General features: G+C 44.9%; 1 long non-coding RNA gene across 5 annotated transcripts; it reads left to right on the top strand.

The window, feature by feature from the left end:
- The first annotated feature begins 1,958 nt into the window (after positions 1 to 1,958).
- LOC135980881 (uncharacterized) lies at positions 1,959 to 20,782 on the top strand. Of its 5 annotated transcripts, none has more exons than XR_010597802.1 (3): positions 1,959 to 1,979; positions 16,260 to 16,388; positions 20,047 to 20,782. It is a non-coding gene; the product is annotated as an uncharacterized LOC135980881 (long non-coding RNA). The 5 variants fall into 5 exon arrangements; XR_010597799.1 differs by lacking the exon at positions 1,959 to 1,979 and adding an exon at positions 12,501 to 12,622; XR_010597798.1 differs by lacking the exon at positions 1,959 to 1,979 and adding an exon at positions 12,629 to 12,926.
- Positions 20,783 to 20,791: the final 9 nt, after the last annotated feature.

Below are 20,791 nucleotides of genomic sequence, written 5' to 3'. Positions count from 1 at the left end.
GTAGTGACACGGACAGGGTGTAATGATGCTGGTTCTGGTGGGACCCAACTGAGAGTGCCAATTCAGGACAAAATTGCTTAAAACAGGGAAGTTACAGCCCAAGGCTGGGTTTTTTTCACCTCTAAGGCAAACCAAACCAGCCAGACGAAGAGGACTTTGGTTTTACCCCACTGGCTAACCACAAGTTACACAAGCAATTCCCTTAGACACTCCAGTTTCCCAGTATCACCACCAGTGTCACTTGTTATGGGGATGAATGGTTATGAAAACTAATACCCCAGTAAAAGAAAAAAGGTGCTATTTTCTGAATTTTTGCCAGCAGATCGAGGAACGTGATCGTTCCCCTTTATTCGACATTGGTGAGGCCTCATCTGGAATACTGTGTCCAGTTTTGGGCCCCACACTACAAGAAGGATGTGGAAAAATTGGAAAGAGTCCAGCGGAGGGCAACAAAAATGATTAGGGGTCTGGAGCACATGACTTATGAGGAGAGGCTGAGGGAACTGGGATTGTTTAGTCTCCAGAAGAGAAGAATGAGGGGGGATTTGATAGCAGCCTTCAACTACCTGAAGGGGGGTTCCAAAGAGGATGGAGCTCGGCTGTTCTCAGTGGTGGCAGATGACAGAACAAGGAGCAATGGTCTCAAGTTGCAGTGGGGGAGGTCCAGGTTGGATATCAGGAAAAACTATTTCACTAGGAGAGTGGTGAAACACTGGAATGCGTTACCTAGGGAAGTGGTGGAGTCTCCTTCCTTGGAGGTTTTTAAGGCCCGGCTTGACAAAGCCCTGGCTGGGATGATTTAGCTGGGAATTGGTCCTGCTTTGAGCAGGGGGTTGGACTAGATGACCTCTTGAGGTCCCTTCCAACTCTGATATTCTATGATTCTATGATCCCAAAGGACCAAGCCCCAGACCCAGGTCAATATACAAATCAGATCTTACCCACTAATCACGCTGTTGCCAATCCTTTAGAATCTAAAATCTAAAGATTTATTCATAAAAGGAAAAAGATGTATATGAGAGCTAGAATTGGTTCAATGGAATTAATTACACACAGTAATGGTAAAGTTCTTGGTTCAGGCTTGCAGCAGCTATAGAATAAACTGCAGGTTCAAATCAAGTCTCTGGAGTACATCCACAGCTGGGATGGGTCATTCAGTCCTTTGTGTAGAGCTTCAGTTTGTAGTAAAGTCCCTCCAGAGGTAAGAAGCAGGATTGAAGACAAGATGGAGATGAGACATCAGCCTTTTATAGGTTTCAGAGTAGCAGCCGTGTTAGTCTGTATCCGCAAAAAGAACAGGAGTACTTGTGGCACCTTAGAGACTAACAAATTTATTAGAGCATAAGCTTTCGTGGGCTACAGCCCACTTTTTCGGATGCCTTTTATAGTCTTTTCCAGGTGTAAGAACACCTCTTCGTTCTTACTGTGGAAAATTATAGCAAAAATTGAGTCTGGAGTCACATGGGCAAGTTTCTGCATACTTTGCTGAGTTACAAGGCGTATCTGCCTTCTCTCAATGGGTCAATTGTATAACTGATGGTCCTTAATGGGCCATCAAGCAGGCTAGGCAGAGCTAACACCAACTTGTCTGGGATGTCTCCCAGAAGCATAGCATAAGTTTGAAATACAGACAGTATAGAGCCAATATTCATAACTTCAACTACAAAATTGATACGCACGTGTCATAACTATAAAGGGAAGGGTAACAGCTCTCCTGTGTACAGTACTATAAAATCCCTCCTGGCCAGAGACTCCAAAATCCTTTTACCTGTAAAGGGTTAAGAAGCTCAGGTAACCTGGCTGACACCTGACCCAAAGGACCAATAAGGGGACAAGATACTTTCAAATCTTGGGGGGGGGGAAGGCTTTTGTTTGTGCTCTTTGTTTTGGGAAGGTGATCGCTCTTGGGACTACGAGGGACCAGACATCAATCCAGGCTCTCCACATCTTTCTGAACAAGTCTCTCATATTTCAAACTTGTAAGTAAACAGCCAGGCAAGGCGTGTTAGTTTACCTTTGTTTTCTCAACTTGTAAATGTACCTTTTACTAGGGTGTTTACCTCTGTTTGCTGTAACTTTGAACCTAAGGCTAGAGGGGGGGTCCTCTGGGCTCTTTAAGTTTGATTACCCTGTAAAGTTATTTTCCATCCTGATTTTACAGAGATGATTTTTACCTTTTCTTTAATTAAAAGCCTTCTTTTTAAGAACCTGATTGATTTTCCTTGTTTTAAGATCCAAGGGGTTTGGATCTGTATTCAGCAGGGAATTGGTGAAGAGTCTCTCAAGGCTACCCAGGGAAGGGAATTAGCATCGAGAGTGGTGGCAGCAGACCAGATCTAAGCTGGTAGTTAAGCTTAGAAGTTTCATGCAGGCCCCCACATTTGTACCCTAAAGTTCAAAGTGGGGAAGCAGCCTTGACAGCACGTATAGACAGCATAATCATAACCAGCAAACCAAAACCTTGTCTTGACACCTAATTTGACCCCCTTTATACAAGATTTGGTGCCACTACAGGACCTTGGTTGCAACTATGTTCTATATGGCCCCAGTTCAAGTCAATAATGTGACACAGGTAAGACAGCGGAGGCTGGGGTCACAGCTAGGGGCAGGTGCGGAGCCCTGGGCATGGGGCTGGTGGCCAGGACCCCAGACCCAGCGGCAGGGCCGGAGCTGGTGGTCAGCAGCGGAAGCCCCGGGTTTGGCGGCCGAGCAGGACCCTGGGCCGGCAGCAGAGCCCTCAGATATGGGTCCAGCGGCCGAGCAGGACCCAGGGCTGGTGGCTGAGCGGGACCCAGGGCAGGTGGCAGAGCCCCTGGGCAGCAGAGGGGCTGGCGGCCGGGACCCTGATGGCAAGGGCGCAGGGCCGGGGGCCGGAATGCTGGGTGCAAAATCTGGGGGTGCTGCAGCACCCCCTGCACCCAGACTTCCCACACCTATGACCAAAGGGATGGAATGCAGCCATATGAGCAAAGGCTGAAGGAACTGGGTATATTTAATTTGTTTGGAAAAGAGGAGATAAAGGGGGGACACGTTAGCAGTCTTCAAATACTTGAATGGTTGCCATTAGAAAGATGGAGAAAAAATGTTCACTTTTGTCACAGAGAGCAGGACAAGAGGCAATGGGTTCAATCATATCAGATTTAGATTAAAGCTCAGGAAAACCTTCCTAATTGTAAGACCAGTAGGACAATGGAACAGACTGCCTAGGGAAGTTGTGGAATCTCCTTCACTGAAGGTTTCAAAAAGAGGCTGGGTAGCCATCTGTCTTGGATGGTTTAGACACAACAAATCCTGCATTAGGGGATTAGACTAGATTATCTGTGTGGTCTCCTCTAACCCTGTGGTTCTATGATTCTAAGATATAACCCTTTTAAGGGACAGGCTGGATGCAGTCTAAGGTCTGCAGCCTGAGGATAATCAAGGAGTCCTGGCCCTACCTGGAGTCTGGGCCATATAACAGAAAATGGAGCAGAGAGAGAGAGAGCTCCTTGTTGTAAGGATTTCTGAACTGAAGACTGATTAAAAGGAGATGGTATTTTTGTTAATGTATGTCAGCTTCTTCTTGCCTCATGACAGTTAAATCTGAAATCTGTTGTTCCACTGCGGGAAATTAAGATGGGGCATAGCTCCAGTGTCGCAAGGGGGGCATGCAGAGAATGTTCACCCATTCACAGTCTGACTACCCTGTTTTTCCTGGAAGACTCTGTGGACAATTAAACACCTACCAGGTTTACATCATAGGCAGATGTGAAAGTAAGCCAGTACGGCGTACCAGCAAGAGCTGGTACACAACCGACCATACTGGCAGAGGGCAGCTTCCCGAGGCCAGCGATTTAAAGGGCCCGGGGCTCCCCACAGTGGCCGGAGTCCCGGGCCCTTTAAATCACCACCAGAGCCCCACTGCCAGAGCCCTTGGTTAGCGGCCAGGAGCACCAGGGCTCCGGCAGTGATTTAAAGAGCCCGGGGCTCCCAGACACCACTACTGCAGTGGAGCCCCAGGCCCTTTAAATCTCAATTTAAAGGCCCCAGGGATTTAAAGGCCCCGCCCCTTCCGGTTGAGGCCCCGCCCCCTGCTGAGGATTCTAGCCCTGCGTACCGGTAAGTCCTTTAAGTTACTTTACCTCTGATCATAGGTACCAAAAAAATGAAAACTAACTCAGAGGGGAAGCATATTTTTATTCAAAATTGTTGGAAAAAATCTGTTTTTGTTAAATATTGATCATTTTCAATTAAGGGCTAAGGCTTTCCATCCACTTCTCTGGACCCTTTCAGGGAAACTTCCACTGAAGATAGAGTTGATATTTTTCAAATTTAAAAAAAATACAATCCCACGCCTTTTTAATTGTCTAAACCTTTCAGGCATTCATACATTATAAAGAAACAAAAAAGGGGCATAAGCTCCATGTTTTTTAAAGTTTCCAGGTCACCTTTAACATGCATTATTATTTGCATCTCAGAGAGGAGAATGCAAATAACGTCATTAGCTACATAGTGGCAGCACTGACGTTACAGTATTGCACTACACAAATACATTAACTAACAGCAAACAATTTACTATTCTGTTTCAAGGACAGTATATTTGATTTCTAAATCTTTTGTACATGGTCCAAGCATCTGCAGAGCACACCTTATGGGCTACACAAAGAATGTGACCTCTGTGTATTAACATATAATGTATATCCTGCAGTAATCAAGGCATGGTGTTAACATTTGACATGAGACACTCCGTGACTGCAGACAGCCTGTAGTTTAATTCTAAGACATGAGCTTCATTAGTAGTAGAGGCTAGATAATTCTCAATCAACTCATTTTTCCAACAGCACCACCATCCTACAGCAAGTCAGAGGGAAACAATCCAAAATAGTTTCTGACTGAAAAGTAACTCCTACTTGAAGGACTAAAATCACTTAATTAACAAAGTGTTTAATATGCAATTGTTTATATTCAGTTCTGTTTTTCATTAACAGTTTTGATATTTAGAGGAATACTCACATTATTTTAAAGGAATGTTAAGGTAACAATCATATTTAAAATTGTCGATAACTATGTTATCAAAGCCCTAGAATAGATGTACACTGAAGGACAAATAAACGTCTACTTTTCTTTCTGGCATTTATGATGCTTATTTATTACACTTCACTCAGCTTGGGCAACAAAATTAGCATTGGTCAGTTTTACTTTTTGGACACAATTGTGGCCTTAAGCCACCACCTGTGGAGATGTGTGTGCATGCATGAATGCAAGCACACACCTGGGCAGCTTAGGAGGGGCTGCAGGCATGTGGCATCTCCCAGAAGCATTGACCTGTTCAGGTACAATGGCTCATGATGTATTGTAGAAGTGCAAACCTGTGCGGCTTCTGCTCTTCCATCTTTCTGCGAGGTATAGGATGCCAACGTGAGGTGTTCATTCTAAAGTCTAATGATGTCAGTATAGATATCAATCTTGTTAATTATTTCACTCCTAATTAAAAGAAAGATAATTACATTATGAATTTTTGCACAATCTACTGGGAGTGACATTTGAGTTTGATATCTTATAGTGATGTCAAGAGTGGATGCAGCGTAGGTTACAGATAGAACTAGAGTTGTGGACAGAGCTTGGGAAAGTAATACCCCCCACCCCCCTTTTTTCCCTAATCTGACAGTTGGTTAGTTGACCCAAAGTCTAATAAATAGTTAGAAGAAAACCACTTGATTTTATTCAACTCCATTGCCTCTGTAACTGAGGCATAAGACAGCTCCTGATCCACACAGCTTGGTCATTTCAAGGTGACTAAAACAGGGAAAACAAGAGTTACATTTTTTGAATTAAAAAGGCAGAAAAAAAATATTTTTGCTTGACAAAGACCTTTCAGCCCTTCTTTATGCCTCAAATACATGCAAAAATGGGCACAAACCCATTCCTCCCTCCCACCCCCCGCGTTTGCCTTAATGACACAGAGGATAATGTGTTAAATATCATTAGCCCTTATTGAGATAACAAGAGAGCTGCAGGAGTAAAAAGAGAATGCAGGCAGAAATCCAGCAACAGAGTGGGGGTTATCCAGTTTATTGTACCCACTGAGGATACCTCTCCAGGGGAGGAAACTCAAGTTATTAGGAAGAGACAGGTAATAGTTATGGGGGATTCGATCATTAGAAACATAGATAGCTGGGTTTGCGATGACTGGAGAACCGCATGTTGACTTGTCTGCCTGGTGTGAAGGTTGCAGATCTCTCGAGACATCTAGATAGACTTATGTGTAGTGCTGGGGAGCAGGGCCAGCTCTCCCGGCGGGGAGTGCGGCAGGGGAGGGCAGCGAGCCCGGCCGTGGCCCCGCTCTCCCCGGCCGGCCAGAGCGCTGGGGGAGGGTGGCCCCGCTCTTGGCGGCCCTGCTCTCCCCGGCCGGCCGGAACACCGAGGGGAGGGCAGAGAGCCCAGCCGCGGCCCCGCTCTCCCCAGCCGGCTGGAGCGCCGCCCCTCTCCAAGTGCCGCCCCAAGCACGTGCTTGGTAGGCTGGTGCCTGGAGCCGGCCCTGCTGGGGAGGAGCCGGTGGTCGTGGTACATGTAGGTACCAGTGATATAGGGAAGGATAGGAGAGAGGTCCCAGAGGCCAAATTTAGGCTGCTAGGTAACAGATTGAAGTCCTGGACCTCCATGGTAGCATTCTCTGAAATGATTCCAGTTCCACGCGCAGGGCCAGTTAGACAGGCAGAACTGCAGGGTCTCAATGTATGGATGAGACAATGGTGTAGGGAGGAGGTCACCTCGGGGTCACCAGTGTTGTGAGATGCTACCAGTGTGGTGCTCTGCTTTCTCCTATGTTGATATCACTCGGCTGCGTGCGTGTGTTCCCTCTGTGTGCTGCCCCAGCTCTGCGCAGATAGCTGACACTACAGACCCGAAGAGAACCCCCAATAACCACAGAGTCTAGTAAGATGCAAAGTCACATCGACTAGGTTTATTGTGACCTTGGACACAATTGCAGTTCCCCGTAGATTACTTAGTCTACCGGGCATACTACGAGAAAGTGCCTCTTGGCAATGGACCTGGCTCAGTGGCGGGACTTTCCACTGCCCCCTCGCCCGGACAAAGACACCACCCCAGGGATACATTCTTATACACAGGTACGAACAAGTTACACATCACTCCTGACGTACTGAGGTGCAACCCCTCTACGTAGCAAGGTACAACCCCTCTACGTAGTAAGCTGCCGCCTCTCACCTTGTACATGTTGGTTCGATCAAAACAACTCTATCTATCATTTTACCCTTTTGCCTCTGTCATTGGGATGGGTCAGCTTGTTCCTTGAGTGTGGAATGTTAAGTATGCGAATGTTCTGATATCTGGTGTTCAGTACCTTTTAGGTATGTCTCTTTTTGCAGCATCAGCCCTTTCCTTGCCAGCTTCTGTGAGCAGGGCCTGCCTCTGGCTCACAGCTTAACTTTGCTTTATGTTAGCAAAGTCTTGACCATTACTTTAGTTCAGGCCTTAGGCCTCATACCAGGCCTCTGATACCAAGGTTTATATCTCAGGGCCTCCTCTTACTACAAGATATATTAAGAACTGGGGAAACTTTTAGGAAAGGTGGAGTCTATAGAGGAAGGATGGGCTCCGCCAAAACCAAAATGGAACCAGATTGCTGGCACTTAAAATGAAAAAGGTTGTAGAGCAGTTTTTAAATTAAGGGCTAGGGGAAAGCCAACAAGTGCGAAGTAACATGTGGTTCAGACAGAGACATCCCTTAGGGGAGGAGCTAATAATGGAGATTCTCTATGTTCTAGTAAGGACGAGAGGATGGAAGATGATAAAATACAGGTAGGATCTGATCAGAAACAGTCAAATGAAAAAGAGCCCCTTCAATTACATCATATAATGGCAGACAGCTTTAAAAGTGACATGTTACGAAGGATGAATATAAACAAATATAAACAAACAAACAACACAAGTATGTAGGGACAAAATTAGAAAGGCCAAGGCACAAAACGAGATCCAACTAGCTAGGGACATAAAAGGAAACAAGAAAACATTCTACAAATACATTAGAAGCAAGAGGAAGACCAAGGACAGAGTAGGCCTGTTACTCAATGAGGGGGGAAAGACAATAACAGAAAATGTGGAAATGGCAGAGGTGTTTAATGACTTATTTGTTTCAGTTTTCACCAAGAAGGTTGGTGGCGATTGGACGTCTAACATAGTGAATGGCAGTGAAAATGAGGTAGGATCAGAGTCTAAAATAGGGAAAGAACAAGTCAAAAATTACTTAGACGAGTTAGATGTCTTCAAACCACCAGGGGCTGATGAAATGAATCCTAGAATACTCAAGGAGCTGACTGAGGAGATATCTGAGCCATTAGCAATTATCTCTGAAAAGTCATGGAAGACAGGAGACATTCCAGAAGACTGGAAAAGGGCAAATATAGTGCCCATCTATAAAAAGGGAAATAAGGACAACCCGGGGAATTACAGACCAGTCAGCTTAACTTCTGTACCCGGAAAGATAATGGAGCAAATAATTAAGCAATCCATTTGCAAACACCTAGAAGATAATAAAGTGATAAGTAACAGTTAGCATGGATTTGTCAAGAACGAATCGTGTCAAACCAACCTGATAGCTTTCTTTGACAGGGTAACAAGCTTTGTAGATGGGGCGAAGCAGTAGATGTGGTATATCTTGACTTTAGTAAGGCTTCTGATACTCTCTCGCATGACCTTCTCATAAACAAACTAGGGAAGTACAACCTAGATGGAGCTACTATAAGGTGGGTGCATAATTGGTTTCAAAATCATTCCCAGAGAGTAGTTATCAGTGGTTCACAGTCATGCTGGAAGGGCATAACGAGTGGGGTCCCGCAGCAGCCCAACACTGTAGCATTTAATTTAAAAAATGGGGACTACACAAAAATGAGGAAGTTAGTTAAACAGAAATTAAAAGGTACAGTGCCAAAAGGGAAATCCCTGCAAGCTGCATAGAAACTTTTAAAAGCCACCATTATAGAGGCTCAACTTAAATATATGCCCCAAATTAAAAAACATAAGAGACCCAAAAAAGTGCCACCATGGTTAAACAAAGTAAAAGAAGCAGTGAGAGACAAAAAAGCATCCTTTAAAAAGTGGAAGTTAAATCCTAGTCAGGAAAATAGAAAGGAGCATAAACTCTGGCAAATGAAGTGTAAAAATATAATTAGGAAGGCCAAAAAAGAATGTGGAGAACAGCTAGCCAAAGACTCAAAGTAATAGCAAAAAAAAAATGTAAGTACATCAGAAGCAGGAACCTGCTAAACAACCAGTGGGGCAACTGGACGATTGAGATGCTAAAGGAGCACTCAAGGACAATAAGGCCCTTGTGGAGAATCTAAATGAATTCTTTGCCTACTGGCTGAGAATGTGAGGGATATTCCCAAACCTGAGCCATTCTTTTTAGGTGACAAATCTGAGGAACTGTCCCAGATAGAGGTGTTATTAAAGGAGGTTTTGGAACAAATTGATAAACTAAACAGTAATACGTCACCAGGACCAGATGGTATTCACCCAAGAGTTCTGAAGGAACTCAAATTTCAGTGAAATTTCAGAACTACTAACTGTAGTTTGTAACCTATAATTTAAATCAGTTTCTGTACCACATGACTGGAGAACAGCTAATGTGATGCCAATTTTTAAAAACAGAGGTGATCCCAGCAATTACAGGCCAGTAAACCTGACTTCAGTATCGGGCAAACTGGTTGAAACTATAATAAAGAATAAAATTGTCAGACACATAGATGAACATAATTTGTTGGGGAAGAGTCAACATGGTTTTTGTAAAGGGAAATCATGCCTCACCAATCTACTAGAATTCTTTGATCAACAAGCATGTGGACAAGGCGGATCCAGTGGATATAGTGTACTTAGATTTTCAGAAAACCTTTGACAAGGTCCCACAATAAAGGCTCTTAAGCAAAGTAAGCTGTCATGGGATAAGAGGGAAGGTCCTCTCATGGATTGGTAACTGGTTAAAAGATAGGAAACAAAGGGTAGGAATAAATGGTCAGTTTTCAGAATGGAGAGAGGTAAATAGTGGTGTCCCCCAGGGCTCTGTACTGGGACCAGTCCTATTCAACATATTCATAAATGATCTGGAAAATGGGGTAAACAGTGAGGAGGCAAAATTTGCAGATGATACAAAACTACTCAAGATAGTTAAGTCCTAGGCAGACTGCAAAGAGCTACAAAAGGATCTCACAAAACTGGGTGACTGGGGCAACAAAATGACAGATGAAATTCATTGTTGATAAATGCAAAGTAATGCATATTGGAAACCATAATCCCAACTATACATATAAAATGATGGGATCTAAATTAGCTGTTACAACTCAAGAAAGAGATCTTGGAGTCATTGTGGATAGTTCTCTGAAAACATCCACTCGATGTGCAGCATCAGTCAAAAAAGCGAACAGAATGTTGGGAATCATTAAGAAAGGGATAGATAATAAAACAGAAAATATATTGCCTCTGTATAAATCCATGGTACGCCCACATCTTGAATACTGCATGCAGATGTGGTCGCCCCATCTCCAAAAAGATATATTGGAATTGGAAAAGGTTCAGAAAAGGGTAACAAAAATTATTAGGGGTATCGAACGGCTGCCATGTGAGGAGAGATTAATAAGCCTGGGTCTTTTCAGCTTGGAAAAGAGACAGCTAAGGGGGGATATGATTGAGGTCTATAACATCATGACTGGTGTGGAAAAAGTAATTAAGGAAATGTTATTTACTCCTTCTCATAACATAAGAACTAGGGGTCACCACATGAAATTAATAGGCAGCAGGTTTAAAACAAACAAAAGGAAGTATATTTTCATACAATGCACAGAGCCCCACTGATTTCAAAGGGTCTCCCTATAGGTATAATTGAAGGATCAGGCCATTAAAGTTCTGTTTCGATCCATTTGTAAGTACATTTGTAATTTATTATCGAAAGGTATGTAATTTTCTGACTAAATGCCTCTATGAAGTAAAACTACATCTCACTGATAGCAGGGGTCCCAAGCCGTGCCTGCTGCCCCTCCCCCAGCAACAGCAGGGGTCCCAGGCCACGCCGCCACCCCACCCCAGAGCACCTGCAGTACCCCCCGGCCGCCCTCTGCCCTAGACCACCCAAGATTTACTCAGGGGCATATAATACAAGTCATGGAGAGGTCACAGGCAGGGAATTTTTGTTTATTGCCCATAATTTAAGATTCCTTAGCAAGAAAGTGGACTCTGTGCAGAGTGCAGGGAACAATTTCCAGATTAGATAAAACAGGTGCAGGCTTCTTGCCATATGGCAGCAGGGAAATCCTGGCTGCTGTAGTGTTCAGATTGCTTATTTGGTCTACCTCTGTCACCAGTCACTGCTCTTGAGAAAAAGACCATTGCTCCAGTCCTGCTGTTGGATCAGTGCAGGCAGACCCTTGCCCCTGTGCAGCTCCACTGACTTTTGGCTCTGGGGATCCAGCCTGTTTGTGACAGCACCTTTGATATTCTCCCATTATTTCCATGACACTTAAGTGCTCATAAAAGTGAGCTGGCTATAGCAAGGCCTTTGCCCTTTTAACAAGTAAAAAAACATCCCACTAGCCCACTCTCTCTTTCCTCCTATATCAATCACACACACACCGTCACCCCCACCATACCCTTCCATTGCTTCCCTGCAATGCTTTGAACCCTCATGATACATCCATCCCACTTTCCCCATCACATATCCACCCTGCCTCCATCCCAGTGCTCCCCCACCATCCCCCAACAGCCCTGTGTTCCCCATCCATCCCAATAACCCACTGTTCACTCCAATGCCCCATCTATCTCCCGAAAACTCCCTATTCCCCACCAGTGCTCCATTCATTCCCCCAATGGCTCCTACTCCCCCACCATGCCCCACCCAACCCTCGCTCTCCCCAAGGCCTAACCTGTCCCCCCAATAATCCCCGTCTCCCTCTGCTATGCCCCACTCTCCTCCCCAACAGCCCCTCCTCTCTGCAACACCACACCTGCCCCTCTGACAGCCCCCGCTCTCCCCATAATACCCCACCTGCCCCAATAGCTCTCTGCTCTATCCAATGGCACACCTGTCCCCCGGACAGCCCCTGCTCTTCCAGCAACACCCCACACATCCCCGACAGCCCCCCCCCACTCTCCCCAACCCTCACAGCCCCTGCTCACCCCACATCCCACCCGTCCCCCACAGCCCCTCGCTCTTCCAGCAATACCCCACACTGTCCCTGACAGCCCCCCGCTCTCCCTAACCCCCGCCCATAGCCCCCGGCCCCCGACAGCCCCAAATCTCCCCAAACCCCCACCCGTCCCCAGACAGCCCCCGCTCTCCCCAACCCCCACAGCCCCACTCTCGGGAGACACCCCGTCCCGTCTCTCCACGCACACGCCACGCCTTCGCTTCCTCCTTCCCACCCTCCCAGCCCCCGCCGCGGGGGGCGCAAGGCGGCGCTGCCGCCGCCTCTCAGCAGGGTCCCCGCGGGGCGGGCCCCGACTAGTTCCGCTTCCCTGGCCGGGGGGCGGGGCCGCGGCGCTCCGAGCCGGGCTGGGCTGGGCCGGGCCCCGCCTCCCGCGGCCCGGCTATATAGCGGCGGAGGGGCCGGGCGGCGCGGCTGGTGCCGCGCGCTGGGTGAGTGGCTGGGCCTGGGGAGCAGAGCCGGCCGGCCGGGGAGGCGCTGGCAGCCGGCTCCTCCTTTGCGCACGTGTCTGCCGCGGGGCCGGGGGCCTCACCGACTAACCCCTGCTGCGCTGCCCCTGTGCGCGGGCGGCGCTCAGCGCCCTCCCTGCTGGGGCCCGCGGGCGCCGCACCGCACAGCGACAGGCTGGTGCCTGGAGCCAGAGCTGCTCCAGCCGGCGTGATCCGCACCTGAGCCGCCATCCCGGCTGCGCCGGTGCCGCTGCAGCGCGGAGCCTGAGCAGGGGCCCGTCACGTGGTGAGAGCGGCGAGGGAGACGCGAGGAATAACCTTTTCAGCCTTTCTAATGAGCTGCCACCCCGTGAGCGAGAGAGTGAGGGTCATGCACACGCGGCTACACGCCCGCTGTGACTGCGGAGCTCGGTCCTAGGCGCGATTTCCAGTACAGGCCATAGCATCTTTGGCAGTGACTTGTGCCAGTGACGCTGATTCAGTTGACTTGCCCCAGTTCAACCCCGTTAGAGCTGGCCGGTGACTTACTGGGCAAATTTGGCCCCTTCTGTTTGTGACTTGTCCACAAAACAGCTTGCTTCCCGAAGTAATTCCTTGTTCGAAACTGCCTGGCTTCCACCAATAGTGCTTGGTCTGTAACTTACAAGCAGATCGTTGTGTGTATTAGAAATTGGAGGTGTTTCAATTAAGTGTATAGATCTGAGTGCCTAATTTGAGAGTGTCCCTTAGAATTGTGCTTCTGATGTAAATAGTGATGATTACAATTACCCAGTTTGCTTTCAGTGGGTATTCTGCAGCATTTGCTTAGAAATGTGTACAGGCTAGAATATTCATGGAAGATAGAGATGTGCACATAACTAGTAAAAGCTTGTTTTAAAAAAAAAACTAAGCTGACCTAAGTCCCCAAGTAGACAGTGCTAGCTCAATGGGAGAATTATTCTGTTGACCTAGCTACTGCCTCTTGGGGAGGTGGATTAGAACTCCTCCTGTCACTGTAATAAGTGTCTACCCTCAAGTGCTACAGTGGCACAGCTGATCTGGGGTAACATTTTAAATGGAGATATAGCCTAACACTCTCCCACCTTCCCTTGAGACCACAAGCTCTGAAGGTGGATTCCTCCCTTTGTTTTATTCATGTAATGTGCGTGAGTTGAATTTTTTTTAACTAAGGTAGTGTAGGAAAGTTTATCACAGCTTCTGCAAGCCTAACCTCTTTTACCTAAATTGAAACAGTAACACAGCCTCAGGTTTATGCTTCTACTCCTCTCAAAGCTTGCATTCTGATAATGAAAAAAACAAGTTCATTCTTATTGGGGTGAAGAATAAGAGCCTCAGCCAAGAAATGGCACCTTTATGGCCCTTGAATTCAAATTCTACTTTGGTCATTGGCCTGCTGTGTCCTTGACAAGTCAAAAGTCATGCCCCCTCTTCCTGGTCTCTGAAGCGGGGCATTAGTACTTCTTTTGCAGGAGGGACTTGTGGCTTAATCATTCAGTATTTGGAGAGTCCTTTGAGGTCCTTGGATGGAAGACACTCAGTTCTAGGCAACAGAATTGTTAAATGTTAATTTCCTGAAGATCTTGCATGACTCCTAGATTTTTTTTGGATTTGCAGTCTGAATGAGTGATTGCTATTTTAACAATCTTTTGGTGATTTTTAGGGCACCAGTCATTTATTACTGCAAATTCAGAGAAATCTATAAGATTATAAATGGTATCAATAAACCGGGATGGTCAATTAGTTTTTTGTCAAGGTCCAAATTTCTTGGTCAAGGTATAGTGAAGGTCCAGACTCCAGAGAAATGGGGGGGGGAGTAAATAAAAAGATTTCAGGGTCTGTTCAAAAGTGTCTGGCAGTCCGGATTTGGCCTGCAGTCTGCCTATTGACTACCTCTGCAATAAATGGGGTTTTAGATTTAATTACGTAATGTTAAATCTAGTGCTATGGCTGGGTACTTAACTCTTTTATTTGAAAAAAACTTCCTTGTTTTGCCTTCACTTTCCCAGTTTGTGATAAATCTCATCAGCAGGATGGATTGGAAATGAGCATATATTCAGTTTGTGGCTTGGTATGGTTTCCTTTACATTTAGTGCAGTGTAGCAATAATGCAAGTTCCACTGCAGTGAGAGACTCACTACTTCATAGTGATTCCTTTCATTCAGAGACTCTTTAGTCTCTTTGATTTTTTTTTTCTTTTGCTCTTCAACTAGATCAAAGGGGCTAAATCACAAAGTGCTTTGAGGACAGTAATGACCTTAATTTCAGGATAATTAAGTGTAACAATCTTGGAGCCTTTTTATCTTGAAATAACAGTAGCTAGTTAACTATGCTAATGGGAATAATACCTTTCAAATCTTTAAATATAATTCAGAAATACTGTATGTACTTGTAATGGCTGATTTTTTTATCCCATTATATTCAGCCTAATACAAGCCAGACCTTTCTAAAATGGAAAGAATCAGCACTTTCATAAGTGTAAATATTTATTTGGCACACAATTTGTCAGCTGTCAAAATAATAAACAGGCATGTAGGAACAGACCTTTCAAAATGTTTCTTATAAACCCATGTCTGTTCATCACAGAACTTTAGAAAGGATGCGGTACAACTGTTCTTACACTCCCTTGTCTGAATTTATCCCTCCCTGCATGTTGAGTTGCTTTCCCCCTCCATTTCTTTATCAGCTAGCCCCCAAAACACTTTGGATGAAATATTTATACAGTACATATTAGGAGTGTTTTAATTCTTCTGTAGATCTCCCCTTTACTTGAAAAAAATAAAAATTAATGTAAGGAAGGGAATACTCTGCTAGTACAACTGCTCACTCTTTGTATCTCATTTTTTAAAAGTACCATACTGAATATATGGCTGGCAGTATCACTACCCCTGGATGTAGATCTTTGAATTTCAAACTCGTTTAAGTCTTTAATATTTCATTTTCTAACTTGGTTCTGTTGCCCAAAATGAATCCTTTCACCTCCTGAAATAGCCTTTGAATTGATCTGCAGATTTATTTTAATGAGGGGTGTTTTATTTGAAAACGTTGCCCTTGTAGGGTATTTATTGTGCCAACCACTTTCCTGAGACACACAACCAAATAAAATCCACATTGGGCAGCATCCTGTAAATTAAATCTGCGGCTTCCATTAAAAAGACTTGTATTGGGAACACAAGACAACCAAACCTCTTTCCAGATATTTCCTACGTATTCCTGTCATCCTTTGTGATACTGATATCTGTCTGAGGTATTTATATGGCATCCACTCTAGTACCTGAGCTCTTAACAAACTTTAGTGCAGTTATCTTAATGCATCCCTCTGAAGTAAAAGGTACTATTCTTCCCATTTGTAAAATGGGGAAGTGAGGCACAGAGGGACTAGGTAATGTGCCCAACGTCACGCAGGAAATCTTTGGTAGAGCAGGGAATTGAACCTGGGTTTCCAAGTACCAGGCTATGGCCCTAACCATTGGACCATCCTTTCTCTGCCATAGAACTCTTGATTTAAGAGAAGATGAATAGAAGTGGCTATATGGGCATAATGGGTGGTTGGCAGAAAGTAGTTTAGCTGAAATATGCAGGTTAACTGTAGTTCTAATGTTTTTTTTCTTTTCCATGTTAGGCATACATATCACGACACCTTCTCTGTCATTGGAGATTTCTTATTCCATAGCAGCCAATAAGCAAGGGTGAAACATGAGGACAAATCCCGCCATTCAAGCTGCCATCGACCTCACAGCAGGTGCAGCAGGTAATACTGGAGAGAACTCTCAGAAACTTTGAAAATAGAATCTGATACAAACAAGCTTGTGCTCTTAAAGCAAGTCTCCTCACATGTGTAAAGACATTAATCTGATTTAGCAATCAGCAGTCATTTAGCAGTAATGGTGATTTGTCATACTGGCACTGTTAATAATTGAAAATCTGTACAAGAGGCACATCTTCCACATTTGAAGAAAGATGTTGAGATGAAGAAGGGAACTAACTGACCTAGCCCAGTGTTGCAAACATCTGATAGGTTAATATCACTCCACTGAAACCAATGCCAACAAGTAAATATGTAACTTCTTTCAGACTAATGATTTTCTAAGAGTAGGTCTGAGTACATCTAATGTGTATTTTCATGCCCACATGAGTTTCAAAATGTCAGTCACAAGTAAAGTTTTGCAATAAAGGCAAACACCATGTGCAAGCAAAGTGATTGAGATAATGCTTCAGTCCTAAAAACTCTCTCTAATTGAAAGGGGCAGAAAGCTATCTAAAGGGTTATCTCTTTAATCCACATTCAGAAAGTCTCTTTGGAAGATGAGGAAACATTATGGTATTCTGAATAATGTAACGTAAGGTCAGCAGTTCACTCAAGTTGTTCTTCCACTTAGCCACAAATGAAAATATCAGTTTCTCATATCACCTAAAATATAGTTGGTAAGGATGAAACGTCAGGAGAAATAAATTAACTTTTAAGTTGTTATACAAAGAGGATGGAAAATACATATCTATGTACAGTGCCTAACACTGCTGCTGGTGCTCTACTAATAACAAATTCATCACATTAGCCATCTAATCACATCTCTTGCATATTATAATACAGCTACTTCAGGGTATGTCTACACAGCAAAGAAAAAAACCCAGCTAGCCTCGAGCTCCAGCCTGAGCCCAGAAGTCTACACAGTAATTAAACAGCCCCACAGTCCAAGTCGGCTGGCATGGGCCCACCGGGGGTGTTTAGGTGCTGTGTAGATAGTCAGTATTCGAGGAATGTTCCCTGTGTTTGTGCCATGGATCCAAGAGTATTAGCCATGACTCAAATGTTACAAGACACCTGTGATCCAGGGTCTAAATCCAGAGGTCAGTATGAAAGGTGGTGGCATGTGGAGGGAAGAGGGGGGTGCAGCTACCATTATTGAGGGGTAACACCTCTAAAAGAAGGTTGCTGGAGTTTCTACCAAGCTACTGTCCCTTGACTCTGCCCAGGTATACTTGTTTTATATTGGCCTGTGGCTATTCGGTATGAGACAAATGTGAAGGTTTCCACACAAAGGCCCATTTTGGCTGAGAGGGAGCCTTCTATTTATTTCCCGTTACCTCATCCCCATCCTAGAGCAGCCTGTTTCTGCTATTTCTTCTACCTTGCTTTTGGGTCCTTATTGTAGTGATTCACAAGCAAGATCTGCCGCTGTCCCAAACAATAGAACAGTGAAATCACTTGTTGTTTTTTTTTTTTTTTTTTTGGTCCGCTTCACTGATGCTCACAGGGTCGAAACAGCAGCAGCGCAAAAACTAACACCTCTAGTCAGCATCAGAGCAGTCAGTCTTCAGACTTAGGAAGATAACTTTGTGAAAGAAAGCTAATACAGTGCCATCTTGGCTATCATGAGGGCTAGGAAACCTAGCTTTCATTTAAAGAGATGTGCCAAAGCTGATGGCATTTCTCCCCCATCTCCCCTTCCTCCCCCCAAATTACATCCACTATTCAGGGAAATCTGCCTGTTTTCTGTCAGTAAACAGGTAAGCAGGTTTAAAGGTAGATTATAGTTCTTTGCTCAATTTCCTCTTTTGGTTGCAACTCAAATATTAACTTCAAACAGGATGAAGAAGCGAAAGCCTTTAAACTTCTCAATCACTTTGATACTTAAAATCCTTTATAAAGAGATTGCTCTTGCTTTGCTTACTCGATTAGCTTTATAATCCTCCTCCTTTGTTCTAATAGGCTGCTGTTAATCTTCCTTTCCTTCCTCATCTTCTAGCGTTTTTAAAGATCTCCTTTATGTTTTCTCCCTCTTGCTGCAAGCTCACTGTGTACGCCTCGCTCTTGTTTTGTGGTGGTTCCTGCTGTGCTCAGCTGGATCTCTGCCATTCAACAGAAGCTGACTTGACAGTGTACTAGGCTAGCAAACCAATTAACAGAAGATGTTGTAGGGATCCAATTATCCAGTCCCTTGTTAAGTGTGTGGCCATGCTTCAGATTTCTCTCTGGAGATGTCTTGCTTGGCTGCTGGGGTAACTTGGCCCTCTGGCCAAAATGAGTCCTTTTCTTCTGGGGTAAATAAATTCTAAACAAAAGTAAAAAAGTACTTTTACCTTCAGTCGGCCACAGTCCTGTGTAGGAGGTGTGTGACACACAAGTCCTTCTCCTTGGTTGAATAGGACTTCTTCTCCCCTTATACCAAGGCCCAAGCTATCCTTGGCGTCTAAGTCTTTCCTGTTGGTAAGCAGGGTTTTCCTAGTTGCCATTGGTTGGCAAGGGTTTTCTAAAGGCTTTCAGCCCTTGCTCAAGAGGGAATTAACTTGGGCCTCTGCCCCTTATCTGAGGGCTCACAAATTCATTGCCCCTTGCAGGAGTTCCTACACCACCTCCAACTCTGGGCTCTAGCCCTGGGACCCTGTACCAGCCATCCATTCTCAACTCAGTTCCCCGGCTTCAGATTCCTAATGCCATTTCCTATATTCACTTCTCTCCAGGGAAGCCGCCTTCTCCCTGGCCTCTTCCAGCAGTCATCAGCCAAGCTACTTCCAGACAACATTCCTGGCTCCCTCTCAGTGAGGAGCCACCCCCGGTTTCTCTCCAGACTCTTCACTGCTCTTTCCCCACCCTCACCCTAGACTGCCTCAGGGGGCTTCAACAGAGCCCATCACAGGCACCTGCCCCAGCTCTCTCAACAGGGAGCCACATCTGCCCCAGCCAGCTTCTGCTGTCCTTAGTTAATCCCTCCCCTAGTGAGTGCAGGAAGTGTCATATCCTGCTTCCAAGCCTGGTTAGCTGTGTAGCCTGCAATCACCTGACCTGTGAGGAAAATGAAGCAGCGTGGGAGCTCAGATTGGAGTTCCTCTGGCTCACCCTGTGACAGGGTATACACAGAGCAGCAGCAGTATAATACAAACTGGCTCCACTCAGAGTTTGGGTACTAATGAGAATCACCCCTTCAAAACAAAATGTACCTTCTCCCTGCCTCAAAAACAACTAAAGGTGCTGGATTCACACATTCAGCTGCTTTAGTTTCTTGCACAATCTCTTCACATCATTCAGATCTACTCATCCTTCATCTGATGAGGTGACTGCCTAACACACACAGAATGTTAATTCCACTGGTAACTCTTATTTCACCATCTATTCAATATATGAATTGATGGCCTTGTGTTATGAACGAGTGTCTAAATGTTCTAAATCAAGCATTGATCTTTTTTCATTTGGTACTTCTGTAACTTAAAAAAAAAATGTTGCAAGAGCCAATGTCATTGGTGTCACCAAAGTTGATTGAGTTGGGCCTAATTATGCCAGTGATGAATTTTTCCCTCTCTGCATTTTGCATGTTTTTTGTTTCCCACAAAACAGGCTTTCTTCATTATGTTGCATATTCGCTCACATGATCAGTAAGGGGCTGTTGAATGTTGATACTCTATTTCCTCAGGTGGGACTGCATGTGTGCTAACCGGCCAGCCCTTTGATACAGCTAAGGTGAAGATGCAAACATTTCCCAGCATGTATAAAGGACTCATTGAATGTATTGTGAAGACATATAAACAAGTTGGATTGCGAGGCTTCTATAAAGGGACCACTCCAGCACTTGTAGCCAACATAGCAGAAAACTCAGTCCTGTTCATGTGCTATGGGTTTTGCCAGCAGATTGTGAGGGGAGTTGTTGGATTAGACAGGAAAGCAAAACTGAGGTTAGTAACAGAAATTGTAATCTCCAGAATATGCTACAACTAGCAGTCAAGAGTAAATACAAATGTGCTGTATTTTAAAATGAAGTGCAGTCTCTTTGCCATTATACGGGGTACCATTTTGTCACTGTGCAAGTGCTAACTTTATTACACAAGACCTTGTCTCAGCAATTGTGGTATATTTTTCGTAAGAACAGATGGCTGGTCTGTATGGGGTAGTGTCCATTTGCCAAAAAACCCAGATTGTGGGAAATGTGTTGGTTCTTTCAAATGTTTTGGGAGGGAGAAGAGAATTCCGTAAGCATCTTTCTTAAATCCCATGCTGTAGTATTTGTGAAGGAAAGGGGCTGAAACTACTGGAGCATTGGCGGCTGTAACTCGTGCATCACTAAGAGGCTGCATCTTCATCGTCCGTGCACTGCTCCATGGATGGATATCAATGATGGTTCGGGTGGTTTGTGAGATGACAGCACTGTCCCAACTATCCTT

This window comes from Chrysemys picta, chromosome 1, assembly GCF_011386835.1.
Source record: "Chrysemys picta bellii isolate R12L10 chromosome 1, ASM1138683v2, whole genome shotgun sequence".
NCBI lineage: Eukaryota > Metazoa > Chordata > Testudines > Emydidae > Chrysemys > Chrysemys picta.
The sequence above is the reverse complement of the archived record's forward strand: the minus strand, read 5'-3'. Positions and strand labels throughout refer to the sequence as shown.